General features: G+C 47.4%; 1 protein-coding gene across 1 annotated transcript in view; it reads right to left on the reverse strand.

Annotated features, from left to right (window-relative positions):
- CIMAP1D (CIMAP1 family member D) overlaps positions 1-20,426 on the reverse strand; it is a 46,515-nt gene that overhangs the window by 19,249 nt on the left and 6,840 nt on the right. The gene's annotated exons all lie outside the window — the stretch shown is intronic.

A 20,426-nucleotide genomic window follows, 5' to 3' on the forward strand; every position in this document is an offset into this window, starting at 1 on the left:
TGGACACCCAGAAGTCAAAGGGGCCAACACCATGTCTCAGTGCATTCAGCAGCAGCTGACATACTCTTGGACCATAATAGATAACTGCTGCCTGCAAATGTCAGTTCTTCCCCACGGGGATGAAGGAATCCTCCGCCATAGCTGTCACAGCTGTGACAGCAGTCTATGATGTCCTCCCTATGCTTTCAATGGGGTTGGCGGCAGCAGCAATTGAAAACACAGAGCAATATCACAATATCACAGATTTTATCTCTGCGCTACGCGGCTTGAGAGTAAAAATCGCAAATGAGTATGAAACCATTGAAAATCATTGGTCTTATAATCATCGCTCTCGCATCGCAAGAAAAAATATCGCTAGTGTGTAGGCGCCCTAACACATTCATATCCTGGGAGCTTACTCTGAATTTCGTTCAGCATACCTCTTTATATGCCCATCTCTTTATTTCTTTATCTCCCTCTCTTCCTATCTTTTATTGTTCCTTTACTCACTGTCACAGCTGACTCTCCTTCTCTGTTACTCACTGTTTCTCCGATTTTTCTCTTGTTTCTCACTTTTCTTGCTCCTGCTTGTTTGGCTATGTCTCCCCGATAATAAGCCCTACTCCGATTTTTTTTTTTTTTTAGTGGGGAGGGCTTGAAATATAAACCCCCCCCCAAATAAGCCCTAGCTACACTACATGTAAAAAAAAAAAAAAAAACAATACTCACCTAGCAGCCGGCGTTCGGGCCCCTTGTTTGGTTATTCAAGCTCTGCTACTGGGAAGAACTGTTCTGTCAGCATGCAGTAGGATACAGCAGCCTGCAGCAGTGCCGGAGAGCAGCGTGAGGGACCGAACACCGGCTACTAGGTAAGTATTATAAGATACCCTCTGAAAATTGAATTCAATGAATGGTTGAGCGCTGCCTGTGATTGGCTGAGCACTGTGACTAATCACAGGCAGCCCTTTCAGCGGGCAGGGATTTTAAATTCCTGCCTGCTGAAAAGCTTCAGAGCAGTGCAGGCAGAACAAGCGGCGGCTAGACACGCCTGAGCCCCGGCAGCGGCGGACAGGTGAGTATACAATTTTTTATTTATTACTACACCTAGGGATGATTTCAGGGAAGGGCTTATATTTAAAGCCCTTCCCCGAAAATCACTGCAGGGGTGCTGGCATCCTACTGCTTTCAATGGGACAGCTTGCGATCCAGAACGGATTATTGGCTTTTCCATTCATTTCAATGGGGAAAATTAATTTGACTTCCGAGTGTTTTGGGTTAAGAGCTCCGTCAAGGAACGGATTAAACTCTAAATCTAAGGCACCACTGTAGTTATTTTTTTCCTGTACTACTTTAATTTTTTCTCAAAGATATTACATTTTTTACTGATTTTCTGCCGCCATCTTCTGACCGTCAGAATTGTTTTCCTTTTCCTTTGTCACAGTTGTGTGAGGCTCATCTTTAGAGGGACGTCCTGCAGTTTCTATTGGTACCACTTTGGAGTTCATATGACTTTTTAATTTTTTTTCTTGGATACAGGTTGACCAAAAAAGCTACATTCTGGCATTCTTTATATTTGTTTTCCAACACCGTTCACCCTGCGGGGTAAATAATGTGTAAACTTGATAGGGCAGACTTCTACGGACGCGGCGATACCAAATATGTTTGAGTTTTATTATTTAGATTCTTTTATTATAAATATGGCAAAAGGAGATACCTCTAGCTTGGATACAAGATGTGATACGGTGGGCATGGAGGCTCTAGTACCCTATTGTACCGCCTCTAGCTTAGATACAAGATGTGATACAGGAGGGCATGGAGGCTCTAGTACCCTGTTGTACCGCCTCTAGCTTGGATACAAGATGTAATACAGGCGGGCATGGAGGCTCTAGTACCCTGTTGTACCACCTCTAGCTTGGATACTAGATGTGATGCAGGCGGGCATGGAGGCTCTAGTACCCTGTTGTACCGCCTCTAGCTTGGATACAAGATGTGATACGGGCGGGCATGGAGGCTCTAGTACCCTGTTGTATCGCCTCTAGCTTGGATACAAGATGTGATACGGGCGGGCATGGAGGCTTTAGTACCCTGTTGTACCGCCTCTAGCTTGGATACAAGATGTAATACAGGCGGGCATGGAGGCTCTAGTACCCTGTTGTATCGCCTCTAGCTTGGATACAAGATGTGATACGGGCGGGCATAGAGGCTCTAGTACCCTGTTGTACTGCCTCTAGCTTGGATACAAGATGTGATACGGGCAGGCATGGAGGCTCTAGTACCTTGTATCACATCTAGCTTAGATACAAGATGTGATACGAGCGGGCATGGCAGCTCTAGTACCCTGTTGTACCGCCTCTAGCTTGGATATAAGATGTGATACAGGTGGGCATGGAGGCTCTAGTACCCTGTTGTCCCACCTCTAGCTTGGATACTAGATGTGATGCAGGCGGGCATGGAGGCTCTAGTACCCTGTTGTACCGCCTCTAGCTTGGATACAAGATGTGATACGGGCGGGCATGGAGGCTCTAGTACCCTGTTGTATCGCCTCTAGCTTGGATACAAGATGTGATACGGGCGGGCATGGAGGCTTTAGTACCCTGTTGTACCGCCTCTAGCTTGGATACAAGATGTAATACAGGCGGGCATGGAGGCTCTAGTACCCTGTTGTATCGCCTCTAGCTTGGATACAAGATGTGATACGGGCGGGCATAGAGGCTCTAGTACCCTGTTGTACCGCCTCTAGCTTGGATACAAGATGTGATACGGGCAGGCATGGAGGCTCTAGTACCTTGTATCACATCTAGCTTAGATACAAGATGTGATACGAGCGGGCATGGCAGCTCTAGTACCCTGTTGTACCGCCTCTAGCTTGGATATAAGATGTGATACAGGTGGGCATGGAGGCTCTAGTACCCTGTTGTCCCACCTCTAGCTTGGATACAAGATGGGATATGGGCAGGCATGGAGGCTCTAGTACCCTGTTGTACCACCTCTGGCTTGGATATAAGATGTGATACAGGTGGGCATGGAGGCTCTAGTACCCTGTTGTCTCACCTCTAGCTTGGATACAAGATGGGATATGGGCAGGCATGGAGGCTCTAGTACCCTGTTGTACCGCCTCTAGCTTGGATACTGTGGTGTCCCAGAGAAGGGACCCTTCAGCACTTTAATATGCATAATAAAAATGTGTGTTATGTGTATTGGCTCCGTCTGGGTCAAGATTTGGTCATTGTCTGATGTCTGTGTCATCCTAACCTGGTGTGCCCTGTCAGTCACCCAAAGTAGCTCAAGGATTGGTTAGGCAGATTACCCTCTAGCTTGGGATTGGTTGTGGGACTAACAATAAAAACCCAGTAAAAAGGTTGGGAGGGGAGAAGGAAGAAAAGGAAGACAGAAAGAACAAGGAGGGACAGAATGAGAGTCTAAGTGGAGCCTAAGCAAGCTTAAGTCAAGTTCTGTAGGCCAAAGTGGAGTTTTTTTTATCCCTGCTGGGAGAGGAATGCCCGACTGGGCAGACCCCTCGGTATGCGGAGGAAAACAGTTACCAGAAACGTGGGTCTGTTAAAACCCTGGGATAACCAAAGTCACGTGAGAGACGGCTTTGTCTTAGTTCTTTTTCTCTACCAATACCGACCGGAGAAGGCCCCGCAGATAACTGAGACTAGCGGGTTCACCTTTTCAGTTGAGGAACTTTTGTTGTAATGTTCATACTCTTGGGAAAACTGTTATAGTCAATGTTAATTTGGAAACTGCAAGGTTAGAATAGTTGTTGGACTCTGTTGTAAGTGTGGAGTAAACTATGTACCTTCGGTTTACATTATTAAAGCTGGTGTGGACTCTTATTTCAACCCAACCGGATCTCTTCCACTCAAAGGTACTGGCATCACTAGAACATTTCAATTTCACCCGTCATTATGACTGTTATCCCTATTGCCATTGTGCACAGCCGGGCAAGGCCGTGTCTAGACATCACGGATAGGGATAGCAGAGCGACCACTGACAAACACCTTCTTTCCCCACTGTCTTCCCAAGAAAGGTCTGCGCTCGACCGCCACAATATAAGATGTGATACGGGCAGGCATGTAGGCATACAGGTTCCATATGGTGTCCTGCAGCATATCACTCCACATTTGCTATAACTGAGCCTCTAGATTGTGCAAACACCTAGGCTGTTGAAGTTGGCAACCCAGATGGCCCCATACATGTTCTATTGGCAATCATTCTGACGAATGGGCAGCCATGGCAGTGTGACAATGTTGGAAAATGCCTCTTGGAAGCCTCCATGAGAGGAACACATGTGTCTGCAGGATGTCCTGAGCATATCGCTGAGCTGTCATTGTCCCTTCTACCACTACTAGGGATGGCGACTGTTGTATGCGATGGCCCCACCAGCTGTGGGCAGTGTGCTGCTCCACAGCAAAGGCAGGATTGAGGCGCTCACCCTGAGGTCTCCAGATACGAACATGGTCGTTGTCATAGGCCAAACTAAACCTGGATTCATCACTGAAGACAATCTGGTTCCAGTTTCATAATTCACAACATCACTGCAAAGGTGAAGGTGGGTGTCACAGGCCGTACATCTAATGCTTGCCGTGAGACTAAATGTCCTTCAGACAAACAACTAGAAATGGTTCTGACAGACACATGCATGTAACGATGGCGCCACCTGTCTCTGGATGGTGGACAACATCATCTCTATTAGTGGTCTATAGTGGGCGTCCTGAGCCCGGTCACCTTGTGTGCCCCCATCCACTGGTCCCAACACCTCCTAACAGTCTGGTCAGATGCTCCTCTCTACTGGTGGTCTGTAGGGGATGTCCTGAGACTGGTCACCTTGTGTGCCCACATCCACCGGTCCCAACACCTCCCAACAGTCTGGTCAGATGCTCCTCTCTACACTCATTTCTATAGGATGCAAATAAGAAGGATGGAAAAATACCTACAGCGCCATCTATTGGATGGCAGCAATCCTTCGGAGACACAACACCGCTTCCGATTCCTTTCCATAGGATGTAACTGCAAGTGCAGAGCCAATTTCCATTGTTGACTCATAAATACTTAGCCCAGTCACAAGGAATATAACATTCTCACTGGCCGTCTTGCATTATCTTGGCAAATGGAATTGGAATTAATACACTATATAAGATTCCTCCAATAATAAGGTATTTTTATGGTTTGACTATAAATATGTATAGTGAAATTAAAGAGAGCCGACCCATCAGCTGACATGTCAGTGCTAGTAAATACTAACTACATTGTGCTGAAGGCTATGGGCCTAAACATATATACTTCATCCTGTCTCCTATGAACATCTCTGATATACGCTTGTACATTCATATGTTGTTTGCATGGCAAGATTGCATTGTTACAGGAATAGAAATCTAGAATAGTCCTCAGCAGAAGTATATATATATATCTTACATTCTTCCTTATCTGTTCAAAGGTCAGTATACAACAGTGTCCAGTAAAGACAAGGCCTTAATGATTAACTGCTATCTATGTAAAAGCACATGACTGGCTGAAATGTACACATAGTGACAATAGACCACCCTCCTTTAAAATACTATATAGAGGAAGATGTTTTGTAATAAAGGTAGATTGCTTGTAGACACGGCCCTGATCTCTGTGTCCATTGCTTTCTCACGGCGGCCGCCATAACCCCCTCTGATTTGGAGCCTCACAGTATATTGACAGAACAATTGAATTTCCCGAACATGTGTTATTTCTACTTGAAATGGATGAATAAATTGACAACTGGGTGTTACCATTTCCCTTGTCCAAGGGGTGTCCCCACACAGCCTGATACTGCCAGCAAGTTATAGACAATGCCTTTGACAAGGGAAAACTAGCACCCAGTTGTAACTATTCATAAAAGTAATTCTTGAGGCTAACTTCACACGGACGAGTGCGATGAAGACCTGACATCGCGCTCACCAACATGCCTCGTGGATGTGATGCATTCTTGTGTTAAAACCGGCTTGCATCACTTCAGGGAAGTAAAGATCCTCCGCCGTGGTGGGAGAGCGCAGAGGGTTTCCCATTGTTTCCCATCGTTTGGCATCACACTGGCGTGCACTTTGCGTGCCGTGCAATGCTCCACCGGCCCCATTGAAAACAATGGGCAATGCAATGTGTTCTGAGGGAACGCCCAAAGATAGGACATGCCGCACTCAAAAAAAAAATTGCTCATGTGTATAACCCCATTCAAAAGCCTAGGGGTTCATATCCATGCCAGATTTTCGTGTGTGAAAACAGCCTGAAATAGACGTATCCGGATGGGTCCTCGTAACCTTCTCGGATACAAATGGGTAGCAGCAGAGACTGTATCTCAGACACTGATCTTGGGAATATTTGGGGGTACAAGTAGACCTATGTAATAATGTGAAGTGTATGTCGCCATCAGCCGGCACCGAGCCTTCAGCGCTACAGAACATCCGTAGAGACAATAACAGTCAGAGGTTGTTAACGAAGCCTAATTAATATTAGCATTGTGTACCGCTCTCACTAATTAATGCACCGAGAGCATTGAGGTATAGGTGACTAACCCAGACAGCATGACATTGGGGAGGGAATGCAGATAAGGCCGCGGTCACAGCTGACGAGTGTTGTCGCCCTCTAGAGGAGAAGAACTTCCCTGCAAGCCACTTGGAGTGTCTAGAATTTATATCTTAATCTTTACTCCTCTCGGCAAGCCTTCCCGTTACTCAGAGGGGTCTGCGCAGTCCCACAGGTTACAATGGCTCTTGCCAGTTGTCTGATGTGCCACCTACAAAAACTAGCCCTGGCTCCAAGAGAGAAAGCACTTCTACAGATTGTTCCACTATGTATTCACGACCATTGCTGTACAGTTCACATACAGAGGCATGGATTCCAACTAGTATGTGTGTGGATGCAGATGCTTGTGTAGTGGCCCAGAGTTAGCGGGGCCCCTCCATGTTAAATGTTTGTCTCGTGCTGATGGTATCGCCAGTGTCTTACATGTAGTGTCCATTTGATGTGTATTGCACCTTTGCAGCACTGAGGGGGGCTTCGAACGAGCGTGTTTTTGTGCATACGTAAGTGTGCACCCATGTATGTGCAAAAACACGCATGAATGCATTGTTTTCAATGGAGCCGCGGCTGCTGCCGGCCCCCTGTATTGTTTTTCAGGGAAGAGCTTTACATATATATGCCCTACCCTGAAAAACAAAAATGTTAGTTTAAAAGATAAACATACCTATCCGCCGCTGCCGTGTCCTCTGTGGGGATGAAGAACACATCTGCTGCATGCTGAAAGAGCTGATTGTGATTGGCTGAGGTGCTCAGCCAATCACATTCAGCTCTTTCAGCAGGCAGGGATTTTAAATCCCCGCCTGCTGATAGATCAGCACCACAGAGCTGGGGACAGCAGGAGAAGATGTGGCTGAGCCTCAGCAGCTGAAGGGAGGTGAGTATCTATTATTTTTGTTTTTTAAAGCACTTTTACTGGGTTTTCAGGGAAGGGCTTATATTTAAAGCCCTTCCCTGAAATTAATTGACAGGGTGCCGGCAGCAGGATCCTCTACTGTAGCTGTCATGTGTGACAGCTGCGGTAGAGAATTAAAAAATTCCTCTGCTGCATCTGTCACAGATGGGGCAGATGTAGCAACAGGGAATTCTTTTTACTAGTCGGGATGAAGAAAACGTCTGCCGCATGCGGCAGATGTGTTCTTCATCCCCACGGAGGTCACGGCAGTGGTGGACAGGTAAGTATATTTTTTTATTTTTACACTAAAATTTTTGTTTTTCAGGGAAGAGCTTATATGTAAAGCCCTTCCCTGAAAAAGAATGCAGGGGGCCAGCAGACCATTGTCTTCAATGTAGCCGCTGGCAGCAGCCACAGCTCCATTAAAAACAATGCGCGCATTCCCTATGGTGCACGCATGTCCTATCTTTGCAGGCACACGCCTGTAAAACACGGAGATGTGAACACACCATAGTGAATGCATTAGGGCTAAGAGACACGTGTTTTAGTGCGTGCGTATGCATGCACAAAATACCCGCTCGTCTGAAGCCACCCTGAATGGGTTAACGTCTAGGTTATGTCTGAGGAATGCATCAGGTTGTATGTCATGTGACTGTTTAATATATATGTTGGTAAGGATGTTAGTGAGAGAGGACACTTCAGTTTAGAGTCTGCAAGTGAGCGAGCCACACAGACATTGTCTGGTCTGTGTGGTCCAGAATGGAAGAGGCTGAAAGGTATCCCTTAGCTTGGCCTGGGACTGCTTCACCCAGGATGTGCCAGTGCCACTATCAGCACTGAGACTGAGAGAGAATGACACCAGAAGAGCGAGTGATGACTGGTAGAGAGTTGGAGAGAAAGAGAGAGAGAGTGGCCGTGAGCGGGATCATACAGATAACCAGGACTGTGGATTGTCTGGATCACCCCGAGAAGTCCTCCCTGTCACACCATCACCTGAGAGTGTAAATTGTGCCGAACTGTTATTGTTGTATTGGAACTTTATTGGAATTAAATAAAGGGACATTACCGACCGATCCCGGTTTGTCCAGTAAGTTATCCCTATAGGTGGACTGCTTTATTCTCACTTCAAGATTCGCCGCACATGGCGGTGACGTCACGAGTGACAACGGACTTTTAGATAACTGCTAGCTACCCTTTCCCTGTGACCTCCCACTGCAGTAACTTGGACGGGTCCCGATCTACCCTCATGGGAGGAGACGGTAGAGCCACCGTGACAGAAACCTTCATCAGCCCGCTATCTCCTCGGCTGTGGGCCCGCTCCTTGGACGCTGCACTAGGCTGGACTTTGCTACACTGCAATTGTGTATTTATTATATAAAAATTGTTCTACTACTTTCTTCTAACTGTATTCTCTCTTCCATTAGCCAGATCCCTGCCATCATTTTAGAACGGAGGGCAAAGTTGATCTAAGACCACCTACACACGACCGTGTCGCATTCCGCATACAGGATCCCAAACCTGGAATCCAACCTGGTGACCCTGCGTACCTGGCCAGATTCTTCTTCTGGCTGCAGTACAGAATAAAGACGAATCCGGAGGGGCACCGGGTTGGATTCTGCTGCTGGAACCTGCATGCGGAATCTGACCGGGTCGTGTGCAGTCGGCCTTATTCTGCACTGTGGATCTGCCGGCCGTCATGCAGTACAGATTGTGCAGCGCCACCTCTAGGCGATGATGCAGATCCCGTGGCCTTTCCGCAGTGGTAAGTGCAGTTTGGCCGTGGGTCATACAGCGTCCATTGACTTCATTGGAAGCTGTCCGCAAGGAATCCGCCTAGAATTATAGCATGCTGCGATTTTCTTATCGATAGCAAGCTTTGGAAAGTATTTGCTGTGTCATCTGGAGGCGCATGCCCACTGCGTATTCCGCAATGCAAATCTGGCCGCATGCAGGCGGTCTAAAACTGATTTTCTTTTGTTTTGAAAGTGGCTATCTGAATTTATTTCTACATTAACCCATTAACGTCACAGGATGTAAGTTTACATGCTGGCAGGGTGGTGGGCAACTCAACAGGACGTAGACTTCTGAGCCTACACCCTCCCGCAGCAGGAGACGGCCTTCCACTACAGCAGTGGGAATTAGTGAGAACTCTGATCCCTGCTGTTAACCCCTTACACACTACAAACAATGTACATTGTGACATGTGAAGGGTTCACAGAGGGACGTCATCGGCCCTCCATTATGTAATCGATGGTTGCCATACTCTGCCTGCCATGGCCTGTGATTGCTATTGTGAGCAATAACACATTATCTTGCCTCCCAAAAAGACACAATAAAAGTGATCAAAAAAGCCGTTTGTGCCCCAAAATATACTAATAAAAACTACGGCTCATCAGGCAAGAAACAAGCCCCCACAGAGCTCCGCCCACGGGAAAATAACAAGGTTAGAGGGCTGTGAATGCAACAATGTAAAATAATAATAATGTCCAAAAAAAAGTGGGAAAATGTATAAAAATAATAATTACGGTATCGTCCTGATCGTATCGATCGCAGATAAAAATCCGTCATGTCACGCATGATTAACGCTGTAAAAAAAAACAATGACAGAATTGATGTTTTTTCTCCCTGCCCTCCAAAAAATGTCTAAATACATTATATGTACTGCGGCAAGGCAGAGCACAGAATGGCCCGTACTGGAAGCGTATATCTATATGACACTCCAGTTCGGCACTAACAACCAATCAGGTTGAATCAGACAAGCCAAACAACCAATGAGATTGCTGGAATTGTGAATCAGAACCAATGGGGTTGCTGGAATTGCTCCATAGTGCCGAACTGGAGTGTAATATAGATATATGGGTACTGGAAAGTGTGCTAATCAGCAGGGACAGATGTGCAGGTATGTCTGCAGGAGCTCAGATCTCCAGACACATTCAGTCCCCTGCTGAAAGCCAGAGTGAGAGGTTGAGGGCCGCTGTGGACCAGACTAGGGCCCATCACAGGTCTGACAGTGGAGGATGCCCTCTAGACACCATAGGGGATAGTGGTGGGGACTCTGAATTCATATTATTTTCCAGTACGTGTTTGATGTCTGTGAAATAAAACTGGTAGAAGCCAGAAGTCGAAGTACTTCGGAGGTCCTGAGCCTTTACGCATGCGGTGCCAACACTTTTGAATTGACAAGATAGCGATCTCAGAGAGCGAGTAACCCGCAGGCTGCCACAGTGCCCACAAATGGCACAAAAAACCCTACAGTTCGCCACGCATAAACAAGCCTGCGCACGGCCATTGTGACGGAAAAATGAAAAAGTTATGGCTTTTGAAAAGCGGAGATGAAAATCCTCCCCAAATGGCGGCATCACTAACGGATTAATATGGCCTGGGGTTTAATAAGTCATTTATGTCTCTTAGACGGATTCTCTCATGGTGCAGGGGCGCTGAAGCTGAGGGTGGCCTTCTTCTACTGTTCTCTCACAGTCAGCCCCGACACCCGCTGCTTCGTCCGTGCTGCGTTGGTCCGCATGGACTGAGCACTGGTTACCAGGACTGATAGTGAGGGAACACACAGCCCACCTCAGTGCCCCCTGAGCCGTAAGCATAGTTTATATTGCTTGTATGACTATGTTACATAGTATGTCGGGCCCAAAAATGACACGTCCATCCAGTGCAGCCTATTACCCCCAATCTAGCAAGCAAGGGGACTTTGCTTGCTAGGAGGGCACTCCCTGCTGCCGCAGCATGTACGGGCGGGTCTACAGTGTACACCGGCTGCTGCGCTGTCAGCCTTTAGTGGGCGCTCTGCTGCAGACGGACTATTCCCGGATACAAGTGGGACGGACCTGCCCTTCTTGCCTCCGTGTTTGCTACAATGACACCCGGATATGATGATGCTGTTCTGCTGCCCTCTGTTGGCTCCTCTAATTAAGTACATGTGATACATTTTCTGATACGTTTGTTCTTTTTCCTAGTTTGCCTGCTTATCTCCCACTCCACAGCACTTATGGGGGAATTCTAGTACAAGGGATCAGTATATTCCAGTTTAGCCACAGCTGATCTTATCTGACCTGCAGGTTATAACCAGCTCATTGGGCCACTTTCACAAAATGCTGCGTTTTACCGCCATTTCGAGCAGAGTTGTTGTATGCATTGTACAGCGTTTGGCAGCATTTTATAAGGCAGCCAATCATTGTGACGGGTGATGGCTGCAGTAAGACAGTGCTAAAACACACAAAAATAGAGAAGACAGTGCTTCAACGCAAACGCTAGTCTGTAGCCCCAATGGAATAATGGCAGCATGTAAACTGTGGGCCGTGCGAGCCGCCTTACGCCTCATTCACACAAGAGCTGCGCGCAAAAATCACGGGCTTAAAAACACGCGGCTATTAGAACCAATGGGAAGAAAACGGAACGTTCCCAAAGGAAACCATTGGTTCTAAAAGCCGCGTGTTTTTAACCCCTTAGTGACGGAGCTTTTTTCCATTTTTTTTTTTTTAATTTCCACTTTTTCCTCCCCCTTTTAAAAAATCGTAACTCCTTTATTTCTCCATCGCCGTCACTGTATGAGGGCTTGTTTTTTGCAGGGCGAGTTGTAGTTTTCAATTTAATGTATCATACAATGTACTGAAAAAAAAATGACATTCCACCATCTTTCGGTGCGTCTTGTTTCTACGGCGCTCAAACTGCAACAAAAATGGCCTGATAACTTTGTGGGGTCGGTGCAATTAATGCGATATTAAACCTATGCAGGTTTTTTTTGCTGTAGTACTTGTAATTTTTTGGATACTTTATTTTTTAAATTATTTTCTGCGCACAATAGCTTTTTAATTTTTCCGTCGACGTCGTTGTGCGCGGCTCATTTCCTGCGGGACGTCCTGCAGTTTGCTTTGGCACCATTTTGGAATACATACGACTTTTTGATCGCTTTTTATTGCATTTTTTCTTGGAGACAGACTGACCAAAAAAGCGCATTTCAGGCAATTTTTTTATTTATTTTTTTTTCCAGACGATATTCGCCGTGCGCAGTAATTAATGGGTTACTTTGATAGATTGGACTTTTACGGATGCAGAGATACCAAATATGTATTTTTGTTTTATTATTTATATTCTTTTATTACAAATATGGCAAAATGGGGCTTTTGGAACTTTTTTTTTTTAATAATTAGTAAAACTTTATTGTTTTTATTTTTACTTTTTTGTTAAGTCCCAAAGGGGACAACAACTTGTGATGCTTGACAGGCATTCTCCATGATGATTCAGAGGATTTAAATGCTGCTGTCAGAATTGATAGCGGCATTTAAAAGGTTAACAGTAGAGATGAGCGAGCATACTCGTCCGAGTATTAGGGCTCCCACCCACTAGCGTTTTTTGAATGAATGAATAGCTAAGAGCTATCTGTCATTGGCTGAGCGCTCAGCCAATAGCTAAGCAGTAGCTGCTATTGGCTGAGCCCTCAGCCAATCCGCACAGCCCTTTCAGGAGGCGGGGATTTTTAAATCCCTGTCTGCTGAAAGAGCTCAGTAGCAGTGCCGGGGAGCCAGCTGGAGGACGCGGCTGACAGCAGGAGAGGTGAGTAACTTATTTATTACTTTTTTAACCACTTTTTTATGATTATCCGGGAAGGGCTTATATTTCAAGCCCTTCTCCGATAATCATTCTGCAGGGCTTGTCAGAAACAACTGCTTTCAATGGGACCGGCAGCAGTGAAAGCAATGGGATAGCATGCCGCGGACTTCTGCCACAGCTGTGACAGCTGTGACAGAGGGTTCCTTCATCCCCGCGGTCTCCGCGGGGATGAAGGAAACTCCTGCCACAGCTGTGACAGCTATAGGGAGAGTGTTAGCATCTGCAAGAACCCCAACGGTCCTTCTTAGGGCCACATCTCAACGTGTGCATTACTGTTGTGGCTGCTGGGAGCAGTTTTGCACAATATTTTTTTTTTTGGTATATCGGGCGTGCAGCCCCATTACAGCTATAGCATTCTTAGGCTGCAGTCTGTACTACGTAGTATAGGGGCAGTATTGGTCAGGCAGGGACAGTGGGTAGTGTACAAGAACCCCAACGGTCCTTCTTAGGGCCACATCTGACTGTGTGAATTACAGTTGTTGCTGCTAGGAGCAGCTTTGCACCAAATTTTTTTCTTTTATCTTGGGCTCTCAGTCTGCAGCCAATTCTACAGAGTATAGGGGCAGTATTGGTGAGGCAGGGACAGTGATAGTGTGGAATCCTGTCAACAAGTACCCCAAAAAAGCACCTGTTTAGGGCTATCTGTGACTTTCTGCATTTCACTGCGTCGCTGGTGTGAGCTCAGGAGTATCAGTATTGCATATTGCACAGCTAGGCCTGCTTGCAGTCTTCTGAATAATTTTTTTTCCTGGTGACAGTTAGCGTTACAAAAGCGCTGTCTCACTCCAACTGCACGCCAATAAGAATTCAAAAATTTTTTACACCGCTCTGTGTCTGCTCTATTCTTAATCCACCATGCTGAGGGGTAGGGGTAGGCCTAGAGGACGCGGAGGTCCAAGTGAGGGTGTGGGCACAGGCCGAGTTCCTGGTCCAGGTGAATCACAGCCGGCTGCTGCGGGAGTAGGAGGGAGGCAAGTTTCTGGGGTCCCCACCTTCATATCACAATTTTTGGGTCCACGTGGTAGACCTTTATTACAAACAGAGCAGTGTGAGCAGGTCCTGTTGTGGATGGCAGAAAGTGCATCCAGCAATGTATCGACCACCCAGTCTTCTACACAGTCCACTGCTGCAACTCTGAATACTCTGGCTGCTGCTCCTCCTTCCTCCTAGCCTCCTCACTCCATGAAAATGACACATTCAGATGAGCAGGCAGACTCCTAGGAACTGTTTTCGGGCCCCAGCGCTGATTGGGAAAAAATGGTTCCTCTCCCACCTGAGGAGTTTGTTGTGACCGATGCCCAACCTTTGGAAAGTTCCCGTGGTCCGGGGGATGAGGCTGGGGACTTCTGGCAACTGTCTCAAGAGCTTTTAGTGGGTCAGGAGGTCGATGATGATGAGACACAGTTGTCTATCAGTGAGATAGTAGTATGGGCAGTAAGTCCGACGGAGGAGCGCACAGAGGATTCGGAGGAAGGGCCGCTGGACGATAAGGTGACTGACTCCACCTGGTGTGATAAGCCAACTGAGGACGGGTCTTCAGAGGGGGAGGCAAGTGTAGCCGCAGGACAGGACTTGGTTTGTCTATACTGCTACTACTGTAATGTTACTAATACTGGGCTCTGCCCATACTGCTTCAATGTAAATGTTACTGGGGCCTGTCTATACTGCTACTACTGAAATGTTACAAATACTGTGCTCTCCCTATACTGCTGCAAGGGAAATGTGAATCTGCTGCTTTGCCCATACTGAGTCAATGTAAATGTTACTGGGGCAGGTCTATACTGCTATAACTGAAATGTAACTAATACTGGTCTCTCCTTATACTGCTTCTACGTAAATGTTACTGGGGCCTGTCTATACAGCTACTACTGAAATGTTACAAATACTATGCTCTCCCTACACTGCTGCCAGGGAAATGTGAATCTGCTGCTTTGCCTATACTGCTTCTACGTAAATGTTACTGGGGCCTGTCTATACTGCTACTACTGAAATGTTACAAATACTGGGCTCTGCCTATACTGCTGCAACGGAAATGTTACTGGGGTCTGTCTATACTGTTACTACAACAGAAAAGTTACTGCAGTCTGTCAATACTGCTGCAAATGAAATGTTACTGGGGTCAGCCTACACTGCTGCAACGGAAATGTTACTGGGGTCTGTCTATACTGTTACTACTACTGAAATGTTACTGGGGTCTGTCTGCACTGCTGGAACTGAAATGTTACTGGGGCCTGTCCTACTGATAGTACTGAAATGTTACTGGGGTCTGTCTGCACTGCTGGAACTGAAATGTTACTGGGGTCTGTCTGCACTGCTGCAAATGAAATTTTACTGGGGTCAGCCTACACTGCTGCAACGGAAATGTTAAAGGGGTCTGTCTGTACTGTTACTACTACTGAAATGTTACTGGGGTCTATCTGCACTGCTGGAACTGAAATGTTACTGGGGCCTGTCCCTACTGATACTACTGAAATGTTACTGGGGTCTGTCTATACTGCTGCAAATGAAAAGTTACTGGGGTCTGCCCATACTGATACTACTGAAATGTTACTGGGGTCTGTCTGCACTGCTGGAACTGAAATGTTACTGGGGTCTGTCTGCACTGCTGCAAATGAAGTGTTACTGGGGCCTGTCCCTATTGATACTACTGAAATATTACCGGGGTCTGTCTGCACTGCTGGAACTGAAATGTTACTGGGGTCTGTCTGCACTGCTGCAAAGGAAATTTTCCTGGGGTCAGCCTACATTGCTGCAACGGAAATGTTAAAGGGGTCTGTCTATACTGTTACTACTACTGAACTGTTACTGGGGTCTGTCTGCACTGCTGGAACTGAAATGTTACTGGGGTCTGTCTGCACTGCTGCAAATGAAATGTTACTGGGGCCTGTCCCTACTGATACTATTGAAATGTTACTGGGGTCTGTCTGCACTGCTGGAACTGAAATGTTACTGGGGTCTGTCTGCACTGCTGGAACTGAAATGTTATTGGGGTCTGTCTGCACTGCTGCAAATGAAATTTTACTGGGGTCAGCCTACACTGCTGCAACGAAAATGTTAAAGGGGTCTGTCTATACTGTTACTACTACTGAAATGTTACTGGGGTGTGTCTGCACTGCTGGAACTGAAATGTTACTGGGGTCTGTCTGCACTGCTGGAACTGAAATGTTACTGGGGTCTGTCTGCACTGCTGCAAATGAAATTTTACTGGGGTCAGCCTACACTGCTGCAACGAAAATGTTAAAGGGGTCTGTCTATACTGTTACTACTACTGAAATGTTACTGGGGTCTGTCTGCACTGCTGGAACTGACATGTTACTGGGGCCTGTCCTACTGATACTACTGAAATGTTACTGGGGTCTGTCTATACTGGTGCAAATGAAATGTTACTGGGGTCTCTCCCTACTGCTGCCAATGAAATGTTACTGGGGTCTGCCCATACTGTTACCACTGAAATGTAACTAATTCTGGGCTCTGCTGATATACTGCTGCTACTGCTATGTTGCAGGGTTGTGGAAACGGAGGCTTCCCAAAGAGATGATGGTGGCGAGACCGCGCTACTAGATCCCCAGGCGCAACAATTTTTCAGCGACGCAGTTACTGGGAAGGTGCATATAACCACGGACATGTGGAAAGGACAAGTACTGCCTCAAAAACATCCCCCTCCTCCTCCTCCCACAATGAAAACATTCTTGGCAAATGCTTTCGCAGTGGTCCGTCTGGCGGCAGCCCAAGAATTTCACCTTAAACGACACAATAAGAAAGCCCCCCCCCCCCCGCCACGGCCCACTTAATCCTGGCCACATTCCGAAAACCAACTAATTAAAACCGCGGTAGTAGTCCGTTATCCCTAGCTGAAGCTTTCAGCCGACTGGTAGAGCAATGGTGGCTTCCAACTTGTTGGTAATGCTAAGTCCAAAGATAAGCGTACAGGTGAGGTCGGAATACAGGTGACTATAGAACACAGCATCCCTGCAGGGCTGGGCACAGAGTAGCAGCAGGTACCGATCCTTGGTGGAAGCAGGCCAGCTGAGAACCACATACTCCCTGAATGATTTTGGACTGACCGATGATGAGGCCTTTACTTGTGATCATCTTTGGTAATTCCTAAGAAAGATGCGTGGTAGTAGCTGGAAACTTGGATTGCTATTTGCTAACACTTTGAAATGGACAACAGAAAACATATGAATGAAGCCTTTCCATATTTCAGCTTGAGATGAGGAGGAGTGCAGACTTTCAGTGCCTTGAATATCCTTTTCATTGCAATCAAATGCCCCTCTCTTGTCTCAGAAAATACTAGCTTTTCCACATAGGTGTTGTCTATCTGTCTATACTGTTACTACTGAAATCCCACTAATACTGGGCTCTGCCTATACTGCTGTAACGGAAATGTTACTGGGGTCCGGCTATACTGTAACTACAGAAGTGTTAATAGGGTCTCCCTAGACTTCTGCAACATAACTGTTAGTTGGGTCAGTTTATACCTTTGCTACAGGAATATTACAGGGGTCTGTGCATAGTATGGGTGCACTAAGTGTTCCCATCGCGGTGTTCCACGTACATGGCCCCAAAAAAATAACCCAGTCTGACTGGGGCATGCAGTGTAGGCCGAAGCCCACCTGTATTTTATCTGACGTTACCTCAGCTGTGCTGGGCACTGCAATGGGATATATTTATGTACCGCCAGTGGGTTCCAGGGAGCCACCCATGCTGTCGGTTCACACGGACTTCACATTAGTGAGTTGTACCTGCCTGTGTCTATGTATTAAAAACCCCGGTCAGACCGGGGCATGCAGTGTGGGCCGAAGCCCACCTGCATTTAATCTGACGTTAGCTCTACTATCCGGGGCACTGCATTGGGACAAACTACAGGATCAATACAGCGCTAATGAGACGTGCACAGCTAAGCTAGCATTAGAGTCTGCTCTAGGTCCACGATTGCTGAGGATTTGTGCAGAGGCCTATGTCCTGGGTGCAGTGACAGTCGGCTTCCTGCCTAGGATTGCTGAAGCTGTGGGCCGAGGCCTATGTCGTGGGCGCGGTGCAAGTCTGCCATGTTTGGCCGCTCAGATCGATTTTTGGTTCATGTCTTGGGTTTCCTAGGACCCACCTATGCTGTTGGTGCAAACTTAGTTCCCATCGCGGTGTTTGACCTGTCTGGCACAAAGGCACTGACTGACTTGGGTAGGGGGCAGAGTGCTGACTGCTTTCCCCTTGCAGTGTGGATTGAGCTATGCGACACCTTGACAGAATGAATACTGTGTGGCACATGGATTCCCCATTGCTATGCCCACGTGTGCAGCTCCTGATGGCGGTGGCACAGGATTATATTTCTCATTGCTTCTGTACAGCATTGTGGGCTATCGCCCAGCCCCTTTTAAAGAGGGTCGCTGCCTAGCCGTGCCAACCCTCTGCAGTGTGTGCCTGCGGTTCCTCCTCATGGCAGACGCACTTATAAATAGACATGAGTGTGGCGTGGCATGAGGGCAGCTGAAGGCTGCGCAGGGACACTTTGGTGTGCGCTGTGGACACTGGGTCGTGCGGGGGGGGGGGGGGGTTGGGCAGCATGTAACCCAGGAGAAGTGGCAGCAGAGTGTCCCGCAGGCAGTGATTGTGCTTTGTTGGAGGTAGTGTGGTGCTTAGCTAAGGTATGCCATGCTAATGAGGGCTTTTCAGAAGTAAAAGTTGTTGGGAGGGGGGGGGGCACTCTTGCCGGTATTGTGGCTCAATAGTGGGACCTGTGAACTTGAGATGCAGCCCAACATGTAGCCCCTCGCCTGCCCTATCCGTTGCTGTGTCGTTCCCATCACTTTCTTGGGTTTTTGCAGATTTTCACAAATGAAAACCTTAGCGAGCATCAGCGAAATACAAAAATGCTCGGGTCGCCCATTGACTTTAATGGGGTTCGTTACTGGAAACGAACCCTCGAGCATCGTGGGAAGTTCGACTCGAGTAACGAGCACCCGAGCATTTTGGTACTCGCTCATCTCTAGTTAACAGCCCTGATGAGTTGCGGGGCTCATCGCACCGTACGAAACAGCCGGCACCCGGGATGTATGAAGACAGGTCGCTACATGATCTCTCTTTATACATAGATCACCGATACAGGCAGTCAAAAGGTGTATCGGGGTCATTAAGGGGTTAAGCACAAGAGTGCTGCGCGGCTAGCGCCCCGTGTGAATGAGCCCTCCAACAGTAGAGAATCAGACAATACTGCATTTTTTGCGGTTCGTGCAGATAGCATGCTCGATACAAGTCTGCGGCTCCGGCACGCGGGCGCATGTGTTTTTGTACGGAACTCAGCGGAATATATTTATTTGCGCTATGAACATTCCTTTTTTGCGCACGTATAAGCGTATTTTACTGTACTTTTTGCACTCGAAGGGCATGGTTTTGGCGCAGGGACGCAGCCGCGCCCCGATCTGAATGGATATTTGGCATAATTAGTTTCAAATGTGCTCTTTTTCTCGCAGAATGGCGCAGTGTGTTCCACAGTCTGTTACGCCTTTGCGCGTCCACCACCAACTTCTATGTGGACATTTGGTGCGCAAATGTGCAGAAAAGTAGCCCTTAGCGCCACCTCTTTGCACTGTGAAGGCGGCTTGTTTTGTGTCGCCGTATGTTACCGCACATGGTCTGCCCGCGGGAGGTATTCATTTACATGCGGCACACAAACACACCGACTGAAATGGCTAATTGGTCTAATGAGTCCCAGATGCGTTCTCTTTCCGGTGGAGTTACGCAGCGTATCGCACATCTCCCTGCGGATAGCGCCCGCATTTGCACACCCCCTATTGACTTCTATGGTGCCACCTTTGGTGCCCAAATACACAGAAGGACGGAGCGGGTTGTAGTTTCTTTTTGCACAACTGAAATGGATGGGTCCTCTCCTCTGCATCCATGTGAAGAGGCGCTGAGTCCGGTGACTGCATGGGATTAGGCTGTCTTGGTTCAGACTGCTTGTAGACACTAATCCTATGCTCTCGCTATTGATTAATGTGCGTCACCGTAATGCCACGGGGTGAGTAGTGTAACAGCCCTTGTACTGTCTGCACAACCTCCAACGGCTGCCGTCAGCAACAGGTGGTCTCCAGAAAGTTGCATGAACATGACAAGGACTTGGGTAAATGCTAATATTTCTACAGCAGCAGGATCTGCATACAACCCTGGGGGGTGGAAGGGGCTGAATATGCAGCTGACAGGTGTAATGACATTGACTTATGCTCAGGTGCCTTCGGCCACCACAACTGCTGCTCTCAGGTGCTTCCAGAATGTGACATGATAGAATACAAACATACGGGGTAACCTGGTGCCAGCTATACCAGCTCCTTACTGCTAGTGAAGGGCATTGTGTGCATCAGTGATGCCATCCACCGCCTACTATAGT

The sequence above is a fragment of the Eleutherodactylus coqui genome, chromosome 5 (genome assembly GCF_035609145.1).
Source record: "Eleutherodactylus coqui strain aEleCoq1 chromosome 5, aEleCoq1.hap1, whole genome shotgun sequence".
Lineage (NCBI taxonomy): Eukaryota > Metazoa > Chordata > Amphibia > Anura > Eleutherodactylidae > Eleutherodactylus > Eleutherodactylus coqui.